The sequence below is a fragment of the Equus przewalskii genome, chromosome 9, assembly GCF_037783145.1.
Source record: "Equus przewalskii isolate Varuska chromosome 9, EquPr2, whole genome shotgun sequence".
Lineage (NCBI taxonomy): Eukaryota > Metazoa > Chordata > Mammalia > Perissodactyla > Equidae > Equus > Equus przewalskii.
In genome coordinates this window covers 12,271,893-12,287,697 of record NC_091839.1, presented here as the reverse complement: position 1 = coordinate 12,287,697, position 15,805 = coordinate 12,271,893, and the positions used below count along the sequence as shown (strand labels likewise).

Here is a 15,805-nt window from a genome sequence, read left to right as displayed (position 1 = left end):
CCAGCTAATTAGGGATAGGTAATGTCAAGTAAAAAATTGCAGCAGACAAAGATAAAGAGTCTGAAAGTCTTCATCCAAGACCAAAGCAATAGAAGAGAGAGGCTGAACTCAACCCCTGGAACAAAAGACTGCAGAGGTTTTAAGAGCAAGTAGAGGGAATTGTAGACCACTTGTGTTTGCTAATCAGACTTACTCAAAAGAGAAGTAAAACTTCTCATAAATTCTTGACAGGAGGTAGATTTAAATCCTGGTTCTAAAAGAACTGATCCAAGTTAGGCCCCTGCCCTCCCTGAGAGACTGGGAAGTAAAGGCAAGATCTTCCAGGACGGCTACTTTTCACAGGGATGAGGCTAGACCCTTGGGAAAGACCTTCCCTGGATCCTAAAACCGGCAAGAAAATTCTACAGAATCTTATATACATTTCAAAATGGCAGAGAAAGAATCTGGAATTACATCTCTAAAGGAAATGCTCTAAGAAAATAGAAACCAGGGGCCTATAGTCAGCAAGAAGGGTCTAAAGTTTAGTGAGTCAAAAGAGGACATGAGGACTCCAGGACATGACAAAGCTGATTTCTGCATAGCAGGAAGGAAACACAAGGAGATCTCCAGCAGCCAAGACTCAGTTGGCTTCTCCGTCAGTTCCCTGCAATTTATAAACAGGTACAAAACAACTGAGAGACGGTGAACAGGACCAGAATCTGATCTGAAGGCTGTGCTTGCTGGACTTTTCCATGGAAACACAACATTTCTCCAACAGTCACTTCCATTTTTGTCAAAGTTCATCTCCAAGGAAGAGTGTTCTTGATCCTAAAACATGGGTGCTCTCACTCATTGTGGCTTGATTATTTAACCAGGTTCAGTGGGATTGCACACTCACCACACAGTTTCCTCTGTTGCAGGTTTTCCTAAGGAATCTCAGACGGGACTTTTAACAGCCTCTTCGCATTAGGAAGCCTAGACATCAGGACTCACCTGCAGTCTCTATAGTTTTGAGTGGCATCCTTTCTTCTCCAGATCCCCAAAATACCCAAGTCAACCTTAGCTTCTTGAAACGTGGGGCCTTATCTTATCCCATGGACATCATTTCAACTAGGAGATTTGATTCAAAACCATGGTTATATGATCAATGCTCCCAATCATATCCTAGTAACAAGGAGGACTCAGTCTTACTGAACCTATACAAATAACTGTTGCCATGAAAATAAGAATGCTCAAGAAGACTTTAGGAATTTTCAGGAGAAATCAGATGGGGAGAAAAAGATCAGTGTTGTTACCCCCATGGGTGTCCTCCTGTATATTTTTCAGAGTCCTGTATCTCAGTCCAGGTGGCATCTATACTCCCCCCTGGAGGAAGGAGAGAGCTGTGATTCCTGAGACTTTATCATGGGCTCCCACCCCTCATTGCACAACCACTGCCCATCCTTCCACTGTGGAGATGGTGCAACTGAGAACAAGAGCTTGGATCTGGAATGTGACCTTAAGCCAACATTAATGACAATGTCAGTTCACTTTTCTCAGCTTTTCTTAACGCAATGCAAGTCTTCTAAGTACTTCCCACGTTCATCATTGACTATTCACAACAACTCTATTTTAAAAGTGCATGAGAACCATCATGTTACAGATAAGAAAAAAACTCTACAAAGAGTTAATAACATAGAGGAGTGTAGGAGAGCCGCAGGCCCAAACTCATATTTGACAATGAGCCTCAGGAGGTCACTTTTACTGGAACTGACCAAGTAGGAGACCTCACACTGATAATCCCCGGCATCCTCCCTCCTGACAGGGTCTATGGTGAGGGTGCTGTTGTCTTGGGACAGCTTCATCTTCTCTGTGAGCCACAGACTCTGGTCAATGAAGAATCACTGGAGGGAGATCCTGGTGTCATTTGTGAGGCAAGTCAGGACTACAGGGTCCTTATGTTCAGCGACTGGGGTCCTTATGTCCTATGCTGACTCAGGTTGAGGGCTTTGACACCGGAACTGGGAGAAACAGAGGAAGTGACTAACTGAGAGTGGACCTGGGGTCATGGCCATGCTCCTTCCTCAGAGATCTGAGCCACTCACGGGGACCCAGCGACCTCAGTAAAAGTGACTCAGAGGATGGCCCTCAACTCTGCAGCATGATGAGTGTCTTTGTTCAGGTGTCAATTTGTAAGGAGAGGGCTGCATCACCCATTTTGATCCCATGGTCACATCAGGGTGGCCTCTTACCTGTGCCCCTGAACATCTCTGTAGTATCAGCACCGGAATCCTCTCCTCATCCCACATGTCCTACAACTTCATCATCAAGTGGAATTTTTCTCTCATGAACTTCCGTTTATTTTTTCCTAGAACTTTCTTTGACTTCAGAAGAGATCAAGTTAAATATACACTACCGTTTGTGTTGGAGAAGGCAGGCTTGCCAGCCCTGTCCATGTCCTGGGCCAAGGGAAGCTTTCATAAACTGGGAAGGCATTAACTTCTTGTTAAATAATTGATTCAGGAATGAGGATGGCCCTGTCAAGTCTTCATAACCTTAGGACTTGAAGAACTTCTAATCTAAAGGATTTCACAATCTCAACAGGGCTTTTATTTCTAGGTCTCTGGATTGACTATTACACTGAAGAAAATCTCTAGAGAGAAGTGGTTACAGTTTTTAACAAAAGAATGGCACTGCTAGGAACAGATGGAAACTAGTTAGTATGAGAAAGGTCATATGTAAAAAGCCAACAGCTACCATCATACTCAATGGTGAAATGCTGAATATTTTCCTCTAAGATCATGAACAAGACAAGGATGTTGCTTTCACCACTTCTGTTCAACATAGTATGGAAGTCCTAGCCACAATTAGGCAAGAAGAAGAAATGAAAAGCATCCAAATTGGAAAGAAAGTAGAAAAAAGATCACTTTTACATAAGACATAATCTTACATGTAGAAAACCCTAAAGATTCCACACACACACACACAAAAACTGTTAAACTAATAAAGAAATTCAGCAAAATTGCAGGAGACAAAATCAACACTCAAAAATCACTTACACATATAAAATAATAATGAAAATTCCAAAAAAAATTAAGAAATTTTTTTCTTAATTTACAATAGCTTCAGAAAGAATAAAATACTTAGGAATAAACTTAACCAAGGTGGTAAAAGATGTGTACGTTGAAAACTACCAAATGTTCTGAAAGAAATTAAAGAAGACATGAATCAATGGAAAGACATCCATGTTCCTGAATTGGAACAATTAATATTGTTAAAATGATAATATACCCCAAACTATCTACATATTTCATATAATCCTTATCAAAATACAGGTGAAATTTGTACAGAAAGAGAAAAATCCAAGCCCAAATTCAATTGACTCTGAATAGTAAAACAATCTTGAAAAAGGAGAAAAAAAATGGAGGACTCACACTTCCTGATTTCAAAACTTACCACAGAGCTAAAGAATCAAAAGATCGTGGCACAGGCATAAAGACAGACGTAGATCATGCACTACAATAGAGATTGAGAAATGAAGCCTCAATAATGTGACCAGATGATTTTGACAAGGGACACAAGACCATTTAATGGAGAAAGGACAGTCTTTTCAACAGATAGACTTGGAAAACTGGATATGCAGAAGGATGAAGTTGGACCCTTGACTTGCACCATATACAAAAATTAACTCAAAATGGGTCAGATCCTAAAGTAAGATCTAAAGCTATAAAACTCTTAGAGGAAAATATGGGGGGGGGGAGGATCTTCGTAACTTGGCAATGATTTCTTGACTATGACACTAAGAACACAGGAAAAAATAAAAATAGATAAATTGGACTTTGTCAACATAAACATGTCAGTTCATTAGAGGACACGGTCAACAGAGTGAAAGGTGACCTACGGAATGGAAGAAAATGATTTGCAAATTATATATCAATAAGGGGTCAATATCCAGAGTATACAAAAAAACTCCTAAATTCAAAAACAAACAAAAAAAACATAAATAACCTGATTGGAACAAGGGCAAAGCATTTGAACAGACATTTCTCCAAAGAAGATAAATAAATGGACAATAAGCACATGAAAAAATGCTCAACATCACTAATCATTAGGGAAATGCAAATCTAAACTATAATCAGACACCACCTCATATCTATTAGAATGCCTACTATCAACAAAACAGAAAACAAAAAGTGCTGGCAAGTTATGGAGAAATTGAAACACTGATTCATTGTTGGCAGGAAGGTAAAACAGCACAGCCACTGTGGAAAATGGTATGGCAATTACTCAAAAAATATTACACAGAGTACCATACGACCTGTTACTCCTAGGCTTTGACTGTTGATTGTCCAAATGTAGTCTTCTGAGTCTCAGGTTCACATTAACACTATAGGGTCTTTCTGCTCCACTGGGTTGTAGTTGTTGCTTGTGATCACAGGTGTGGATAACTCCACTGTGCAGGTCACAGAGAGAACATTACCCTATGCAGTACCTTTATTTCTCCCCAGAATCTTCAATCAGAGTTGGCATCTCTCACTTCTCAGCTAACCTGAGAAACCAAGGCAGGTTTGTCAATCTCAAGATAAATGCATGAGGATCAGAGGACTCAGAAAATGTAAGGCCATCTGGGAGAAAGCACAGATTTCCCAAGTATCAATATGTTAACAGGGTTTGGTTTTGAAAAGACACAAGAGGAGAATTAGAGACCACCATCCCTCCAACCCTGCCATCCATACTTCTGGTTCTTCACTGACCAGCTGACTGCTTGGCCAACCACGGATGATTTCTTCACACTGCACACACCTCCATCACCCAGCAAGGTATCTTTTATCCGAGGCACCATTTTTAAGGTTCTCCTAGAGATGGGTAATGATGGATTTGGAGTTCAAGTGTAAAAAACACATGAGAACCAGGAGCAAGTGTGGCAGTCAGGTGAGTACTCAGGAGTCAGGGCAAAGACATGGATCAGATCTTCCCAGGTGACTGTAACTGACATGAACCAGTGCCCAAAAATATGATAGAATCCAAGGAATGATTCAGAAAAGGAGTGAGGAGACAGGCAGGAGCTGCCTGGCTGGCAGCAGAACCTGATCTCTGTCCTTGGTCTTTCATGTCTCTTCTGTCTCTGCTGAGGGCAGGAGTGGACGTGTGCAAATGTAGAAGGAGTGAGTGATGGGAAGAAGGGAGTCTGAATTTGCTGCAAATCTGGCCCTCATGGACCATCTGTGTTTGGTGGTTATGAGATAGAAATTTGAGAAGTTAAAATTCTCCCACATGGGAACATTATGATGCATACTCCAGTGTCTCAGACCAATTGTGGGAAGGAGTATTTCTCTAGAGAGCAGTAAAAGAGCTGAGACATAGGTCTCAGGGCCTGGAGGATGAGAGAACCTCTCTTTTGTGGTCAGAAGTCCAAGGACTCTGCATCCAGTTTCAGGTCTGTGAAGAGATTTTGGATCATTTATTCATTCATTAATTCATTGTTCATTCCTTCCTCCATCAAAAGCAATTGAGAGTTTGTTACACATGGGCCAGCTGCTGACTGCAGGTGTAGAGTGAGGAGTGAGATGACAAAATCTTTCCTTTATACTCCAGTGGGAGTGACACCAACAGATCAGGAAACAAAAAAGTGATTTCAAGTCCAGTGCAAGGAGGTGTGGATCAGCCGCCTGAGGAGTCAGCCTGGACCTTCCCTGAACTGACTCTGATTGTTGATGTGGATAATGTAGTTCTAGAGTAAACACCAATGAATTCTCCACTTGCTCTCACAACCGAGACCACAATCTCTTCCTCTGAACTGGGGGCACCTAAGAAGAAAGGATCTGAACTGGCAGCTGGTCTTGGAGTCCACAGATACCTAATAAGGCCCCAGGAGGGAGGAGAAGATGAGACTGTGCCTGCAGACAGTCCTTCTGTCTGCCACGCATGGTCTGAGTTACCCTGGTTCGGTCACTTTATCTCTCTTTGCCTCAATTTCCCCTAAATGAAGTAGGATAAATATTTGACTGCCAGGTTGTCAGTGAATTCACCTCAAATTATTCACAGTACCTGACTTAAATCTTGCCAGAGAGGACCTGACCAAATAAATGGCGTCTGTTGCTGTTTGACTCTGAGAAAGAATGCCCCTGGGCCTGATCCCTCGTGAATGAGGAAGTGCGAGCAGCATCCTCTATCCTCTGTTCCTTCCATGGGGACGCTCATCTTCCTCTGGAATCTCCTGAGTCTCCCATAGCAGTTGGCTAATGGCCCTGGGACCTTGTCAGTCTGTGCTCTCCATGCTGAGTCTCAGGTGAAGGACCAGGCTTCACCTCTGCCCAGACGTGGCTCCTGGGGCTGAGCCCTGTTTGGTGACCAGCTCAGGAGCCTCAAGAAGCCAGGAAATAATTGCTCCCTGTCAGCCCTGCCCAGGAGTACAAAACCCAACCCTGACATAGGCTTCCCAGGGACACTGGTTTGAGGAGCCCCGGGACAGGGGTCTGGGGATGGGCTTCCTGAACTGAGCTTCTCTCTGAGGATCCCAGGGGGCCCTTCATCCAGGCCCTGACTGAGCCCTGCAGGGTCTTTCTTGGGGCCATGTTCCTGGGGATTGTCCCAAGGGGCTGGGCTAAGATTGATCTCCTTCTGCAGAGTTACTCTTATCCTCTGGTCCTCCTCTCTACAAGGAATATCTGCAGTGTCTTGGTTCCAGGAAACAAATTCCAACCTTCTAAAGTGTGTCTCCACTGTGTGTATCCTGCACTAAATGCTCTAATCCCAACACGTGATGGAATGCAGAGGGGGATATAGGCACAGTCTAGACCTGTCAATCCTGTGTGTGTGAAGTAGAATTCACCCCACCCAACACCCAGAGGTCAGAGAGGAATCACTAAATGATATATGTGGAGCTGTCCAGTACCTAGTTCACATGGCAAAGTTCTCTTTAAGACTTACAGGGTGTAGTATCCTGTGTCCTTCTGGCTGATGTTCTGGAATAGCAGGGAACCATCAGGGTATATTTTCTCTTGACCATTGTATCCAGGCCCTGGGGTTATTTCTGATGTGTCTATTACATATGATAGAATTTGAAGTTTGGGCTCTAATATGTTTCCTTTCTACCACACATAGCCTAAAAGATTCTCAGGGAGATTGGTGACAAGGAGAATAGCATCCTTCCCTACAACAGCATTGGGGGCACTGATTCAATAGTGAGCCGGGCAGTGGTGGACCAGTTCCAGATGGTTAAGGGTGAGGCTAGGGTGGAAAAGAGAGAGAGAGATCAATATTTGGACCTTGTTAAAAATAATGATAATAATAATAAGTTTCACATATTGAGGTATATGGGGAAGCCTTTCTGGTTTAAATCTGATTCAGAGTAAAACTTGTTTTTCCCATAGCAGCCTGACTTATGGCCCTCTGCCCATGCATTGCACATCTGCTTCAAACATTTTCCAAAGGAAAGAATGCACTCTATAAAGATAGGGGTGAGTGTCTCCCTTATCTGACTCCACTACCGGTACTTCTTTGATAATAATCTTTCTTCCAAGAGAACCAAGGTCAAGTTTACTCGCTGTGTACATGCTAAACATCATCACATTGTGACTTTGAAGAAAATTGTGCTCCTGTCATACTTGATATATGTTCTTCATTCTGAAATGGTATATAACCACGCTGTAAACCATGCTTCCCTGGAGTGCTTTCTTCCCTGGGGAATCGAACACCTTCAGGTCAGTCCTCACATTAGCTTGTTAAATATCTCTCTAATCTGTAGATTGGTTATTGATTATTTGCTTTGACCACCTATGTATTGGAATGGAAAGATGAGGCCCTGGGTTCTGAGAAGGTTTCATCATCTCTCTGACTTGGAGAACATGTGTATGTGTCTGTGTCTCCTAGTGGTCAAGGTCAGCAGCATGATCACCGATACTTTAGCCCCTCTGAACTTTTTTCATCTGTTCCCAATACTCTTCCCTAGATGTCTGCCCAGTTCACTCCCTCTCTGCCCTTAGTGCCCTGCTCATGCTCAGGGGCATCCTTGGGAGTTGTCTTCCCTGACTATCTGCTCCAAAGTCCCTTGGCCTTCACTTTCTGACCTTTACCTGCTCTATTCCCTTCATGGCACTTGTCCTCCCCTGACATCACATTCTAGATCTCTTTGCTAATCTGTCCTCCTACCCATGGAATGTGAGCTCTGAGGGCAGGGACTTGTCTAATCTTGTACCCTAGTGCCTGGAACAGGCTGGAAAAACCTGTGGATGAATGAATGAGCGTTCCCAGGGCCCTCCACATCCTAGTGTTTATCAATATCTGATGGTGTTGGGTAAGGACAATGTTTAGTGCCCCAGGTTAAGGTGTTTTTTTGTTGTCACCTCGCTTAAATTGTCATCACTTTTCAAAATTCAATACTCAGTGATGAATAATTTGGGAAATGAGCAGAGAAATTGAGGTTTTCCTGCTCCTCATCAATTCCAGTTCACTGAGAATTTCCTATTCCTGAATTCTTGCCCCTCATCCCACTCTGCTCCCATGTCCTCGCACCTCAGGTCCAAACAGAAGTCCTCTGTCCCTCTCAGAGCCCTGTCCTCCCCAGGAAACCACAGTCAGCCTCTGTTCTCCCACCTCCCACCCACCCTCAGGGCATCATCCCTCTAACCTGCCAGCAGGAGCCGCTGCCAATGGATGTGACCTCTGCAAGCAGAGGGTGAAGGGGTCTCCATGGTGTCTGTGGTCTCCTCTCTCCCTCCCTCTGTGAGAATAACTTTGGTTCCAAAAATGGTCACAAGCACTTCTGTCCCAACAGATCAGCACTGCTGTCTTTCCTTCCTAAATACTGAGCCTCCTCCGTGGGCAGGAGTCTTCACCAAGTCACATGGGCCAGGAGGAGGGTCTCTGCCAAGGACCTTCCATCTCTGTCCCTTCATTCCTGCCTCCCTCATCCCCTTCTTTCTCTTTCCCTTCCATGTATCCAAGGTCCATGTCCATGTCCAAGGATGAATGTGGCTTTCCCAAAGGAGATGTTCCCATGGTGCTAGGAGGCCTGGTGGCTGTGGGCTCCCTGGTCTTCAGGGGAAGGTTTCAGGGAGACCCTCCCTCTGCATGAGTGTTTCCTGAGCTGTGGCTCTGAGCCTGTCCCTGTGCCCCCTGACCTTCCTGTGGGCTTCAGTCTTCTGCCTGGCTGGCTTTCTTATGGTCACCCTGCCTCCCCCATAGGTGGTACCAGGCTTGGAGTTGGGAGCTCTACAGGGGCCTCTGACAGAGCAGGATGCTCTGAGGCCCTCAGAAGGGGCAGGCAGAACACAGAAGGCAAGTAGCAGGGGCCTAGAAGGATCTGTTGAATCAAGGGATGGAAATCAGGCCCCTTCTTCATCTCCTTTGGGAAAGCCACATTCATCAGTTTCCTACTAGTCTGTGTGTCCAAATGTCGCCCCTCAGAGGGCATGAGAAGACTTAGAGCCAACGGCAGGGACTGCACCAGGGATACTAACCGTGTTCCAGAGGATATGAGTTGGCCCTGAGCCCTGGACAGGGGTGGGCTCTGACCTCCCGGCATAGGGGCCTGTCAGCCAGGGTCCTGTCACTATGGGTCTCAGTCTGCCCAGCATGATCCCAGTGCAGGATGAGCCCAGGGAGAGGACAGGCTTTATCCAGCAGACTCCTATTCCAGTGTCCTGTGCTGCCTGGCAGATGTGCTGCCTCAGGAGGAGCTCTCTGCCTCCAAAGTTCAAAGGACAGGCCCAGTGAGTGGTCTCTTGAGGTCTCAAGGAATGCTAGATGTCTCAAGACCTGGATGGCTGGTCCTCAGAATGGCCTGTGTTTCTCCCATCACAGCACTGGTCCATTGTATCTGAGTCATCTGTGTCACTGTCTGTCATCTGTTGCAGATATCCTCACAGGGCCCAGGAACTGGAACAGCTCCACATGGAGACTCAGCTAGGGGATCCTGTGGGTTCCTCTGCTAGGGCAGAGAAGGCCCCAGAAGGACCCTCAGCCCCTCTGAGATTGAAGAAAACATACGTCCAGGTTCTCCTGTCCCATCCTGGATTGGAAATTCTCCCTTGTTCTTCCTGATTCCATGGGCTGGTGAGATGTCTTCAGGGGACCACAACTAGGTGTCCCCAAATACCAACGGCCTTGGGGATGAGAAGACATGCCATGACATCCTTTGTGATCAGGGTAGGGCTCCAACCTCGCCTAGTGGTAACTTTACCTGTGCAGTGCATCCAGAGTTTGTGTCAGGTCAGGTCTCTGTGAGAAGAGGAAGGACACAGGCTTCTGGACCAGGGAGTCTTGGGAGAGGAGAAGTTACTGACAAGGTAGAGATGGGGATGGAGTGAGATTTTCTGGGATGAATGCGCAATGACCCCTCTCTGTTAGGAGCTCCCTGTCATCCCTCCTGACTCTACAAGGGGTACAGTCCCATCACAAGACACCCATAGGCACTTGCTGGCCTCCTCTCCTGCTGATAGCCATGAGCTTGTGCCTCTATGAAACATGTTCTGACCCACAAGTGTCACATGAAGATGACAGGCTTCCTGTGAATGGTTTCCCTCATCCATTTAACAGGATTTATTAAGCCTCTGCTACTACATACAGACAAGAATGTCTGGATATCTGGCCTGGCTCAAGTCTCATCCTCACAGATATTTGAGTGGAGGCTTCTATTCAGAGTCCACTGGGCACAAGGAAGGAACCTGATGTCCTCATCTCTCATCAGAGATTAATTGCAGTGGTCCGCACCCTGGTTCTGCCTCCTCTCTCACTGCATGTTCCTTGTCAAACCTCTGTCTCTCATCCTGGCACTGCCTGAGGCATCAGCACTGCCTCCCTGGCACAGGGGTGTTGATGCTCTTAGGTGCTAAGTCAACCAAATCCTCAACCTATGTGATGTTTCTGCCATCTGAGAGAAGGGCCTGGTAATGAGATTGAGGTATCTTGTGGGAAAGGGCATCCAAGCCTCGAGGACCAACAACTATGGGAACTGGAGTGTCTGGTGGCATTTTGTATGGTGGTTGCAGGGTCCAGGTGCACCCAGGAGCTGCTCATGAGAGATGAGCATGGAGCCAGTGCTTTCCAGTAGGTATTCAGCTTCCATAACTTCCTGATGTGACTAGACACAATTGGAGGTGAAAAGCACAGAGCTGTGGTGATGGTTTGGATGGAGCTACAAATATAATTTGGGACTTTCTGGCTATAGGCCCCACACCTGCTCATCAGCATCCCAGGGACACAAGAGCATCGGGGTACAGGGACAGCCCAGGGTGCCTCTGCTGTCCTGAGAACAATGGGAACTCTGACATCAGCTCCTCCTGCTGCTGGTTGCAGGTGGAGGGATCTGGGAGAGCCCCCAGGAGCCACCTCTAATTTTGTGTTTGAGATTTAAAGGGAAAAGGGTAGTCACTTCTACCAGGTCACAAAACTGTGAAAATCATGTTTACAGAAGGCACTCATATCATTGTGAAAATGAACATAATGCAGTGGATCCCTTTTTAAGGAGAAACAAATAACTATTTTGTTTTATCAGTAACTATGATGCATGTTTTATTCTCTAGTACATTGTTAATGTCACTTTTGTAGATTATCTCTTATGGGAATGGTGAAAGCCAGCCAGGATATATATTTTAGTAGAATAATATGGATTTTATGTGGACTCTCCTACGATTTAAAGCTTTCATGTGTTTCTATAGATCTTCTGTGAACACTAATGGAATTTCTCCTTGTTCATTTTTCCTGGTCATCCCTGTGGAGAGCGTCACATTTCTCCCTAAGAGTTGGAAAGCACTAACTACTAAAATGAGTTTTCAAATCCTTCTGGATGATGACGATGGCACTCAAGTAGAGGTCTGTTCAAGGTTGATGAAGGCAACTGTTTTGAGAACTTTCCCATGAAAATGAAGAGTAGAAGTCACCTCTTGGACCTGTCACAAAGTTGGGGTGGATGAAAGACAGAAGTAGAGGTCAGTAGTTTTTCTGTCAAGCCCAAGATGGACAAGAGTTTCTCCCCAGTGTGAGAGTGGATGGGTGAATGGTGAGGACACTAACAAGACCCTCCCAAAATTATGGAGCATAAAAGGCTCCTGTGCTACAGAGAGTGGGGCCGAGCTGGGGGACAAGGTGCTGTCAGCCCATGGGGCTGGGATTGAGGCCCTGACACTGGCCAGTCTCTGACAAATTCCATTTATTGGGAGTAGATTCATATTTAAGGAATGATTCCCAGGTGTATGATTCTGCAAATAAGGAGACACTCCTATGATATAATTTTCTACTTAATATATGTTTTACTAATGATAGACATGATTTTACATTCATTGCTAAGCCACCTGTTAAGATGGTAAAAGCATCAAAGTAGACTGTCTAATTAGACTGAACATAAATTTATTATCGTGTATTTTTTTCACCCCAATGTCTATAGTATTTCCCTCATCTGACTTTGTAGTATAACCCAGTGGTATCATTCTGATTTACAATTACACCCTTTGAAAAAACACAGTCTTCCAGCTGGTAAACTACAGGGGGTCATAAGTTAATCACCCCTAAATGCACCACCTTTGGAACCTGAATGTGCCCTTTGTCCAAGGGCAGCCCAAATCTCGCAGATCTCCTGTCCCATTTTTGCTCTTCTTCCAGCAGAAACAATCCACTAGAGATCATTCACACTCCTCCTTGCACTCCTGTGGCCATTTTCCATCACCTGAGACCAATTCAAGTGTTGCTATTGAGACAACCACCAGCCCTCAGATATGCCTTAGATTTGCTCTGGATGAAGCTCCTGAGAAAGACATCAGGGACCCCATGTTGAAACCTCCCATTGGAGGATGTGGCTGCCTAGACTGGTGACCTGGAACAACCCCAGGGCCCAAGTCACTGAGGAAGGAGATGATTCCAAGCACAGTAGACAGAGAAGCTGGACGCTCAGGGCCCAGGTGCCCGTGCCCAGGTGTGGGCACTGGGAAAATTGACTATAAGCCTGTGACCCTGAAGGTCCTGTCACTTAGGAATTGTTCATGTGAGTCTTGGTGAGGCTGCTGTGGAATATTCCAGACAGAGTCTTCCACAGTAGGAGACTGGTCCCCCAAGTTTTTCAAGAGCCTTCCTACTGAGAAGAATCAGGGGAGATATCGTGCACTGTGGCACAGTTCTCTCCAGGCCTGAGGGAGCTCTTGGTGTCTGGGCTTCACCATCAACTCCAGATAAAGATCCAGGACCTGGGGAGAGTGAGATCATGCCTGAGCCCAACTCTCAGGACACAATTGATGGGCCGTATGTGGGGAACTCAGCCTCCCCTCCCCTTCACTGCAGTGCAGGAAAGAAACCCCAGAGTCCCTTCACGTGGAGTCGGACAGTGAAGGGGCACAATGAGTTTGGGCAGGTGGATGTGAAGAGAGGCCATTATTCCCAAAGGGATGAGTGGTAGATAGTGGGCAGACAGGATAGCCCAGCCCCACTGAGCTGCTGCAGCTGAGTCATTTCTTCTGGAGGATCCAGCCTTCCCTGCAACCATTCAAGAACTTTCAGTTCAGTACTTCTGGCTGAGGTCCCTCAGTTCCATTTCTTGGCCCAGTCCTCCATCAGCTCTCTGTCCCCATCACACTTTGGTAGCTCTCTTTGATTGCCTAAGTTTCCCAATACTCCCAGGTCTTCAGAATGGTCATTACTCTCCTGTCCCCATCAGTCTAGATGCCAAGTCCTTCCTTCCTGGTCAATTGTGGAATGAGGCTCTCAGGCTCCATCATTCTGATTATCCATCATCTTCCAGGAGGTGACAGCAGTTGAGCAAATGATAGATGAAGGGACAATTGTGGGCCATCTTGTGTTTCAGCAAGTGGACCTGTTGGGGAGGAACCAAGGAAACAACTGAACATTCTGTTAATTTAGATGTGGGCAGTGCTGCCTTGGGAATTTAATAGAGGAAGCATGGATATTTTCTTACTTCATAGGTCAGGCTTTTGTGTTTGGAATTATAGGTTCCCCTTCATGTCACCGTCAACCTCAGTCCCACCCATTTGGGACAGAGACTGAAAATTCTGCAGCTTGTAGCAGCATTTGTGTTGGGGCTGAGGCACTGGCAGCCTGGCCCAGGGACTCTCTGCAAGCACAGCTGCTGCAGAGAGATGTATTCTCTGTTGGAATGGCGAGCCTTCTTCCCTGAACATCAGTACCCAGCTCCCTGATGTCCTCCCTCCTCCATGCAGACCCCTTACAACTCTGAGGCACCTGCCTTCATCCCCAGTCCCATTTCAACCCTCAGGACAGCCTCTCAGCTGACTGCCCCAGGGACATCCTCTAGGTCATTCACTGTACCTGCTCTGCTCCCAATGCCTGCCTGGTGCAGTCCACGATCCCGTAAGTTCCCTGAGGGGTATCTGAGTATGTGAGTGTGTGTGTGTGTGCGCGCGCGTGTGATCAGACCCTGCATACATGTTAAATCTCAAGGTGAAGGAATTTGAGAGTCATTTAACAAATATTTATTTTAAATGCAATGATTCACAGTTAGGTCTCCTACATCCAGTAAACGAGCATTCGTGTCAGAGATTGGATCACTCTTCTTAATCTTCCTGTCTTCCCAATGTTAGAATGCCGCCTTGATGTCCTTTACCTGCACCTTGCAGCTTCTTCCTCAAGAAGAAGAACATATCCCCACTCCAGCCCCATTTATCTCAGGCTTGGCCATAAGAACATGGTGTCCAGGGATCTCCATTCTCAAAAAGCAGCCCACGCAATTCTCACCAACACTGAGAACATGAGAAACATTTCCCTAGAGTATAATTTGAGAGATTCCAGCAGTCGGACAGATCGTTGCCGTATGGTAGGTTACAGAGATTTGCCAATTGTGTCCCCTTATCCTACTCTATAAAACTAAATCAAAATATTCAAGTAATGACGTAATCAATTATGTAGGAGTACCTGGATCTTAGGAGATAAAAATATTACCTGTGGCTTGGAACCTCACTCCAAAAATAGCAGAAAAGGATCATAGTTAGTTCACTATCTCCCTTCTCCCACTTAAGGACTTCAGAGAAGCACGTATCACAAACTCCATCACTGTTTGTGGCAGAGGGGTCAACAGCTCACATACATTGTGGACTAAAATTTGGACCCAGTCCTTAAAGTTGTTGGACCAGGCACTGCAAATGATCCTAGGAGGGCTGCTATGTATAAATAGTTACACCACAGGTAGTCTTCCTGGAGAAAATGCTGAGGAGATTTTAGTCTTAATGACTTTACAACAAAATTAATGGAAGTGAGGATGTAGTCTAAGGAATGAAAGGATCTGGAGACCCACCCTCCTTACTCACACCTACACCCACTCCCCAAAACTGGGAGAGGCCAGTATGCCTAAAGCATGAGGTCAGATCCTGCAGGCTTTGGGGGCCACCTGAAGGAGTCTGTGCTTTAGTCTGAGTGTGGTAGGAAGTCACAGAAGAGTTTTTTATTTGTTGTTTGATTAATTGCTTTTCTGAAAGTGACAAATATTTCTTCACAGCCCTCAGAAGGAACCAACATTGTTGATACCTTGATCTCAACTGACAGGGATATGGGGGTTGATTAAGTGGCACAGCAAAGAGGAAAAGAGGCTAAAGAGTCAATGTTCGAAGGAAAATGATGTAAGAACTTAACGCTTTTGAGGGTGAGAAGAATTGATTTCTTAAAAATCAAGGCTGTGACAAAGTCCACATATCGCACAGAGAAGTATTCTGACAAGATACAGCATCTCACCTTCTAGGGAAATTAAAGAGAAGGCAGAGAAAAATGTTTAAAACCTCTCAATAAGAGCCAACTTCTAATCCAGGGAAATTTTGTCCTGTTACCAGAGAGAAAACTAAATTCTAGTTTTATGTTAATACCATATTGGTTAGCAAAGCCCCATTTCAAC

At 45.5% G+C, this 15,805-nt stretch overlaps 1 pseudogene; it reads right to left on the bottom strand.

Moving 5' to 3' along the window:
* Positions 1–619: 619 nt before the first annotated feature.
* LOC103566445 (cell adhesion molecule CEACAM6-like) overlaps positions 620–15,805 on the bottom strand; it is a 35,934-nt pseudogene continuing 20,748 nt past the window's right edge.